This window comes from Oryzias melastigma, linkage group LG14 (assembly GCF_002922805.2).
Source record: "Oryzias melastigma strain HK-1 linkage group LG14, ASM292280v2, whole genome shotgun sequence".
In the NCBI taxonomy this organism is placed as follows: Eukaryota; Metazoa; Chordata; class Actinopteri; order Beloniformes; family Adrianichthyidae; genus Oryzias; species Oryzias melastigma.
Genome location: NC_050525.1, coordinates 13,274,734 through 13,281,978, shown reverse-complemented (window position 1 = coordinate 13,281,978; position 7,245 = coordinate 13,274,734).

Genomic DNA, 7,245 nt, shown 5'->3' with positions numbered 1-7,245 from the left:
GTTAGCATGTTGTTTTTGTCACGTTATCTTCTTATTAACAAGTAATTTTAATAGACAAGTTTCTTTTTTATTTTTTATTTTTACACCTAATGAGTAGACTGGGGTGTCTACTACTTCTTTTAGGAAGGTTTTCCACCCCTTTTGGGTCTAAAACGATCTACTGTTGCATTGTTAACACGATCAGCTAGTATAGTCTGACGACCACAAAATGCGGTCGGAGATCGCTGTATTTTGATCTGTGTTATTCAATGTTCAGAGCTAATGATATAAGGATAGTTTTCCTGTTATGGGATAAATAACATTCTATAAAGTTCTATTTTGTTCTAGTTTAATAAATAACCTTTAACGCGCAGGGCAGTTTGATCAACTGCTGTTCTGGCACTCCATGTATAAGCCTGTGATGTATTTTTGACAGTTTGTGAACAGGAGAAATTATTTTTCAAGACAAAGAAAAGTCCTATTCAAAACAAAAAAAGTTGTATTATAAAGAGACATGTTAAACTAAATGTATTCATATTTTTTCTGCAAAAATATGACAAAAAATATTAATTTGTACACAACTCTGCCTTTATGAATACGTTTCTTTTTGACAGCCATCTTACCCCATAGTCCCACGTCATTTTAGAAGTCCCACGTCATGATCTGCAGCTCCAGGTATGATAATAGTCCTGTTTCCCAGCCCCACCCCTCTGACTGGATTTTAAATTTTGGCTTTGGGTGGAGTCACCCTCCAACTTCCCTGTTTGGTGACCCTTTAAGCACTGCAGAGCCTCACTCAGTGCCAAGTATGGTTTGTGCCACCATGTCTGTGTAACAAGGTAGCCGAAAACCCACCGCAAGCTCCTTTTTTGATCTGGAGGTGTGTGGAGACAACAGTTTTTTGTTAAAAGGGGTTGATTTTGTCCAGCAAGGGAAGCCGTTTTTGGTCTGTGTTGGAGCCAGGATCCTCTGTTACAGATAAGAAAAATAGCAGGAGTTTTGAGCTAAAATGTCAGGCTACATCTTCTTCTTCTTCTCTTCTTTCGGCTTTTCCCTTCAGGGGTCGCCACAGTGAATCAATTCCTCCATCTAAGCCTGTCTTCAGCATCCTCCACTCTAACACCAGCCACCTTCATGTCTTCATTCACTGCATCCATAAACCTCCTCTTTGGTCTTCCTCTAGACCTCTTTCCTGGCAGCTCTAGACTCAGCATCCTTCTACCAATATACTCACTGTCTCTCCTCTGAACATGTCCAAACCATCTCAGTCTGGCCTCTCTGACTTTATCTCCAAAACCTCTAACATGTGCTGTCCCTCTGATGTGTTCATTCCTGATCCTATCCATCCTGGTCACTCCCAAAGAGAACCTCAGCATCTTCATCTCTGCCACCTCCTACCTCCAGGCTACTTAAAACCATAAAAATACACAATAAATAAAGCAAATAAAAAACATGCAATTTAAAAGTAGCTCAGACAACTAAAACAATGTCTCTTGGGTTTATATAAAACTATAGAATAAAAGTAGTGACTGAGGGGTACTTAGCTCAAAGAGGGGTGCACACCTTTGCTGCACACATGCGCTCAATTCCCTCTAATGAGGCGGTGTGTTCAGGGTCCCTCTAATTTAAAAATTCTAAAACATAAAAACATGTTCCCCCTGTTACATCTGCATTACTGAATGTTTCTATCTGGACCTGATCTTCTTTTACTGATCCTGCTTTATGTCTGATTGCCTGCCCTGACCCACGCCTGGACCCTGACAACTCTAGTCTCTTCTTTGATTCTCCCTCTGCCTGTCTGACCCTGATTTAGCTTTGTGGACTTTTAGCTGTGCTTAGTTCTTGTCTGAACTAATAAATCTGTTACAACTTCCACATGCCTCTTTAAATGTTAGTTGGTCAAAAAAATTCAGACCAGAGATCAGGTTGTCCCTGTGTAATGGTAACAGCTAAAGGGTTTGATCATAAACATAAAACAGTGGAGATTTTCTTTAATATAGTGGCCACTCAGGTGGGTCAATTAGACAGGTCATTTCATATAAAGTCGGTGGACAAGCTGACAAACTGCTTTAAAACGTCACCTAATTGCTTTTTGTTGGAGCTATAGTGCTATTGAAAATTCCCCTAATACATTTTTTGTTAATAAAGTACTATTAAATCTGATATATATATATTTTTTAAATATCTGCCCCTTCTCTGCCCTGAGGGGCCGTGTAGGAGCTTGAAAGAGTCTTTCTAAGTCCTGCTTGGCTCCTCCCCAGCTCCTATGAAGCCTGGCCCTCAGCCACCACCATAATGTATCTCGCAGATAGTCAACTCCAATCTTGTCTTGTCATTTATGCACAATTTACTTATCCTGCTCTTTGTCCAGAAAGATGACACCTTCAATGCTGATGACAACTGAGGATGTGGTGCCAAAAAATGTCTTCGTTGGAAACCTCTTCAGTTGAGATCAGTGCCAGTCCTCACTTGTAAGGCCAACCTCATTGCCAAGATCGGGTCTAGCTCCTGATAACTGCTCATCCAGTTTTTCTACCACTTAAAATTTATAAACTATCAAAGCTTTGTCAGCCTGACTCATCAATTGGTACTTTTTGAAAGTATTAACTAATGTTAGAATTATATAACATGTCCATCTATCTTTTTCTTTCCCTTAACACTACATCCCCACTTCCATGCCTTGCACTATAGATAACTGTCTAAATATTCCTGCAAATACTCCTGACCATCTTCACAACATACATAACTCATCTGACTTTTTTTAACCTTTTAGCAATGAGCATGCTCAATATTGCTTACATATTTGTGAGTGTTCTTCAGTCTGAGTGCTTGACAGCCTGCAGGTTCCCACTAGCAGTTTAAGGTGTCAAGGAACCTGTTTTCACCACTAATGCACCCCCACTGACACCTTCAGTTCTTTTTTTTAATCAGATGAGTGCACAAAAACAATGAAAACACCTTAGTAGAGTAGTTTAGGCAGTGGCAGAGATGAAAACCTTTTAAATGACAACAGCACAATGGAAGGCAACAACAAATTAAAGGACTTGAAGTACGTATTTCAACGTTTTCTGTACGTAATGTATTTGCAATATTGACTCAAAAAATGGGCCAAATCTTTATAGCTTCCCAGTAAGTTTAGGTCTGATTTAACAACTGGAATAAACATAAAACGGTAAATGGTGCATACCTTAATAGCGCTTTTCTACCTTTCCTTCAAGGCCCAAAGCGCTTTACAGTCACAGCCCCATTCACCCACTGGTGGTGGCTCCACCAGGGGCAATGGGGTTCAGTGTCTTGCCCAAGGACATTTCAATAGGCAAGGCGGGAATCGAACCCACGATTTTCCAATCAGGAATCGACCGCCCAACCACTCCACCACGGCCATCCATCAAATCATATCGAATCGAATCGAGTCGAGTCAAATTAAATTAAATTAATTCAAACTTTTTTTATTAAGCACTTTTCATAGCTTACAGTAATAACACAAATTGCTTTATGGAATAAAAGCCTCTTTCAAACTTAAAAAACTCCAAACCAAAACAAAGTATTTGACATAAAAAATGAAACGACACATGATGCCTTAAGCCCCTGGCTGTATTAACAAAGCCTGTTTGATGTGAGTTCTACAAAGGAAAACACAAGACAACAATGGCAGATCTGAGAATGGCAGAAAGCTGGAAGCAAGATGCGTCTCTTTCACCTGTGTTTACGTCTGAACTGCCACACCTCAACATTGAAGCTTATTTAAATGATGGAAAGCATGATCACATTTCTTCCCAAGAAGTATTTAAGGTCTTAAAATTTTATTTGATCTAGGCGTTTTGGCTTTCTCAAATTACCCTCCTTGTGTATTTTTTACATAATGATAATTCGAGTGATAATTATAGGCAGCAGTTTTGATGATTTTTTTAGGTTAAAAAAAAAGAATAAGAATTTTTTTGTAAATTAATATTAAACCCCTTCAGTTTTTAGACTTTTCTGTTTAAAATACTCTATGGAAATAAAACTTCCCTCCACGGGAACTCACAATCTGTCTCTGACATAAACAATGTGACCCCCTTGAAGACCTTTTGACACAAACAGAGAAGAACAAAATCTTTTGTCAGGCGACGCTTCGGAGCAAAAATATGAGTAGAGCAGAGTCTGATAATAACTTCTGGCCTCTGGCCATATCTCCCCCCAAGTATTTTGCAGCTTTAGGCTAAAGTTCACGACTCAGACGAAAGAATAAACAGACCATTTTTCACTGGTATTTTCCTCCAACGAAGCACAACTGAGTGTTGAAAGAAGTGTCAGTATTCATACAGTATGAATGTAGGGCACTTTCACCAGAGCACGCTTGGATCTGCTCCAACCTGCTTCCTTTTTCTAATACTCGTCTTGTTTTAAGAAATAAAGAATTTCTCTTGTGTCCAAAAATATATATTAACATCTAGGATTTATTGCCCTCTTTTAAAAAGTAGTTAAATGTAATGAAAATTATTTTATATTTATGGTATTTGTATTAGAAGTTCAAATGTCAGAACACAGCAGGACAGATATCTTCTTTCAGGGTCTTAAGCCATGAGTAAAAATATATTTCAGTAAATTACAAACATGCTTTTTCTGCAATGCACTAAAAACAAGAACACTTCAAACAAAATAAGAATTTATTCAAAATGAACACATACATTTAGGACACCTCAGTGTTTTGTCTCATAAACTGAGACCTAACAGGAAAAACAAGCTAAATGAAGAAGATAAAATGAAGCAGCCGGAAAATAATGCAAAGACTCTTAAAACAAACAAAGCACTAGACTGTGTGGCAAGAAGGGTAAGTACCTGGTTGGAGCAGACTGGTGAGACATCTCAAGAAAAACAGAAAGGAAAGACAAACCCTCATCCCTGGTGTGATCATCACTCTTGTTGATAGTTTACCCTTCAGTACATCCCGTCAGGGGTCGCCACAGCAAATCACCTCTCACTGATTAGCACAGAGCGTTTATGCAGAGATATTTACGCCTGATGCCCTTGCTGACACAACCCTGTATTTTCATCCGGGCGGGAGACAAGCACAGGGTGACTCAAACTTGGACCCCCCTTGTAGCTGCATAGTTAGACAGTAGCATGAAGGGTCTTGCCTAAGGACCCACATTGGATTTTGCTCATTGCACACCCTGAATGTACAGTGGGGCCAATCAGTATTTGAACACCCTGTAAGTTTACAAGTTCTCTCACTTTCTGGAGGGGTCTGACATTTTCATCTTAGGTGAATGTCCACTGTGAGAGACATAATCTACAGAAAATCTGGAAATTACATTGGATGGCCCAACTACTAACATGGCCAACACCAAAGAGCTGTCCAAAGACACCATATACAAAATTGTAGACCTCCACATGGTCGGAAAGGGCTCAATTGTCAAACAACTTGATGTAAAAAGATCCACTGTTGGAGCAGTTATTAGAAAATGGAGGAAGCTGAACATGAATGCAGTCTTCTTCAGTCTGGGGCTCCAAGCAAGATCTCACCTTGCGGGGTTACAACGATCCAAAGACAAGTGAGTACTCAGCCCAGAACTACACAGAACGAGCTGGTCAATGACCTAGAAAGAGCTGGGACCACCGTTTCCAGTATATCATTACCTTCTTAAAATAATTGCCTAATCTTTTTGGACAAAAATTATTTTTTTACTTAAATCCTCCCCTCCCCTCACCCACACACTTGGTTGAACAGACCTTGCCTTTTTACCCCTTTAACATGCCTGCCTATGTCAAGAATGTGACTTAGGTGAATTTTTTTGCCTAAGTCACAAGTTAGTGTGACTTAGACAATTTTACCAACTTTTCAAGATGGCGGCTGGTTTAAGATGAAGAGATATTTACATAGATGCTGAGGAGCCAATTGTGCATGACTGGGGGGCTCTTCAGTTTAGCAGTGATGGCAAGGTCCATTTCAAACTGTCTTTCTCAGAAGCTTCTGAGTACAGATATCAAATGGGTCATTGGCATGGATACATTTGTTTCCGTGTACTTTGACAACCAAGGAGAGAAAGTTCCAGAACATCCAGTCAATGAAACCAATCATGCCTGTCAAGTGTCATCGTTTCGTTGACAGTTTTCCACACTAACAGTCATCAGACAAAGATCTCACAAAGAGGAGCTGGAAAGAGAAGTAAATACCTCCAGAGCATTATGTTTAGTTATTTTGTTAATAATGTTTTTTCCTGAAAGAATGGAAGGCTTAAAATTGCCTAAATTACAAAGGCACTTTAAAAAAAATTGTCTGTTGTTTGTAAGTTCAAAGGAATCTGTTTTTATAGCTATTTTGATTAAAACTGTTATTAAATATAATGCATTCAACAAATGGTTATGTTGTTGTGTTTCCTGAAAAATCTGGAGAAAATGATTTAGGTATTTATTTTAAGAAGGTGACGAAGTTAGTCCATGACCATTTGGATCAGGAGTGTCGGGATCCAGGCCTCAAAGCCCAATGTTCAACATGTTTTCCAACCAATTTGCGATTGAAGCTCCTTATTGGCTGAAAACACCTGATCTAGGTCATCTGCAGCACATGAGACAGGATTTCTGGTAAACTAGCAGGAGGCCGGTCCTCAAGGCCTGCAGTTTGACACTTCTGATTGGCTGATCCAGAGGAGTCATTGGAGAAAGTCACTTGGTGAGATGAGACCAAAATAGAACTTTTTAGTCCTATAATCCACTCTCCATGTTTGGAGTAAGAAGACTGGTGAGTACCATCCCAAGAACACCATCCCTACTGTGAAGCATAGGGGTGGTAGCATCGTGCTATGGGGATCATTTCTGCACATGGGACAGGACGACTGCACCGTATTAAGGAGAAGATGACCAAGGCCACGTATTTTGAGATTTTGAGGAAATAACCTCTCTCAGTTAGAGCATTGAAGATGGGTCATTGCTTGGTCTTCCAACATGACAAGCACACAGCCAAGAAAACCAAGGAGTGGATCCTTAAGATGCACATCAAGGTTCTGGAGTGGCCTAGCAAAGTCTCTAAATCTCAACCCAATAGAAAATCTTTGGAGAGAGCTCAGATTCTGTGATTCTTAGCAACAAAACTAATGGATCTAGAGAAGATCTGTGTGGAGGAGTGGGCCAAAATTCATCCTTTTGAAAAAATACAGGAAACATTTGACCTGTGTAATCGCAGACAAAGGCTACTGTACCAAATTTTTACATGGATTTTCTCAGGTGATGACATACTTATTTGCAGCAGTAGCACACAAAAACAAAACAAAAAAATCATACAAT